General features: G+C 37.5%; 1 pseudogene; it reads right to left on the bottom strand.

Moving 5' to 3' along the window:
- Window positions 1-986: 986 nt before the first annotated feature.
- On the bottom strand, window positions 987-1,406 carry LOC123628144 (annotated as a pseudogene).
- Between the last annotated feature and the right edge of the window lie 386 nt (window positions 1,407-1,792).

Here is a 1,792-nt window from a genome sequence, read left to right as displayed (position 1 = left end):
ATGTTATAATTGCCTTATTAATTACATCTACATAAATTAAAACTCCATTGTCAGATAATGGTATAATTTTTCTTCAAGTGTCAAACATATTTTTAAAAACTCAATACAAGAATGATGTATTATGTTTATCCAAATATTTACCATTTCTGTTGCTCTTCCTTCATTTTTGATGGTCTAAGTTTCTTTCTAGTGTAATTTCACTTCTGTTTAAAGAAGTTTCTCTACTATTTTATAGTACATTTGCAGTGAATTCTCCAGGTTTTTTTTTTTAATCTGAGAATTTTTTATTTCGATTTTATTCCTAAAGAATATTTCCACTTGATATAGAACTCTGGGATGACAGCTATTTTCTTTCAGCACTTTGAAAATGTTCTTTCACTTTCTTCTGGCCTCCCGGGTTTCTTAAAGAAATTCAGTCATTTTAATCATTATACTCCTATAAGTAATGCATTGGTTTTCTCTGGTTGCTTTCAAGATTTTTTTCTTTTTCTTTTTTTTGGGGGGAAGGGGTGCTGGTGGACAGGATCTCACTCTGTCACTCAGGCTGGAATGTAGTGGCGTCATCATAACTCACTGCAGCCTCAAACTCCTGGGCTTAAATGATCCTCCTGCCTTCTCAGACTCCTGAGTAGCTGGAACTACATGTGTGTGCCACCACACTGGGCTAATTTTAAAAAAAATTTTTTTTGTAAAAACAGGATCTCGCTATGTTGCCCGGCCTATTCTTGAACTCCTGGCCTCAAGCAAACCTCCCATCTCAGCCAAAGTGCTAGGATGACAGATGTGAGCCACTGTGTCCAGCTTCAAGATTTTTTTCTTTGTTGTTAGTGTTCAGTAGTTTGATTATTATGTGTCTGGGCATGGATTTCTTTGTGATATCCTTCCTGCTTGGAGTTTGATGAACCTCTTGAATTTATAAGTTTATGTCTTTCACTAAATCTTCAGCTATTATTATTTTTTTAATGATTAATAGATTTATTTAAGCATGAATACATGTAGTCATGATTACCAGACTTAATATGAAATGTTAAATGTTCGATCCAATTTCCCTTCCTGGATAAGTTTTTCTTTCCTGTCCCTGTCAGTTTTGATAACACAATACCAGAAGAAGAGGGGCCCAATTGCACACACAGCTCCTAAGAGTGAGTTCTTGGGAGTGGGTCTAAAATTGGGATAGACATTTGCTGATCTTGCATAGGTCCAACGAATCAAGGCAGGATCTTCAATGAGCCCTCGGCGGTTGGGGTCGTTGTACTGAAGCAGGTACTCCCTTTTAAGCCGGGCTCTTATGGCCAACCGCTCGGCTTGTGCCCGCCGAGTTTCCGGAGATATGTCGTATCCCGCCTGGTCGAGGGTCGGGGACAGAGTGGCCAGGCGCGACGGAGTGTATACTTTGGGAACGACATCTTGGTGCCCCCCCCTTCAGCTATTATTTTTCAAAGTTTTTTTCTGTGTTTCAATTTTTCTTTTTTCCCCTCTGAGATTCTGAAGAATTTTAGGCCTTTTGGTATTGTCCCACAGTTCCCTAAGGCTTTGATAGTATTTTTCCAATTTTTTCCTCTGTGTGCTTTAGATTATATCAATATTACTTGATTTGCCTTTTGCCTCAGGCTCCAATGTGGCTCAGCATAGCACTATTGCTAATTCTGCCTTTATTTAAAATTTTGATATGTTGTTCATCATGGAGTTGGGTTTTTTTTTTTGCTTTAATTTTGATTTTTAAAAATGATGGCATTAAAATATTAGTTATCTTGATTATTGAGTATTTTGGTACTCCCCTCCTCCTTAAATT

Source organism: Lemur catta, chromosome X, assembly GCF_020740605.2.
Source record: "Lemur catta isolate mLemCat1 chromosome X, mLemCat1.pri, whole genome shotgun sequence".
Classification (NCBI taxonomy): domain Eukaryota; kingdom Metazoa; phylum Chordata; class Mammalia; order Primates; family Lemuridae; genus Lemur; species Lemur catta.
This window is presented reverse-complemented; position numbering and strand designations above follow the sequence as displayed.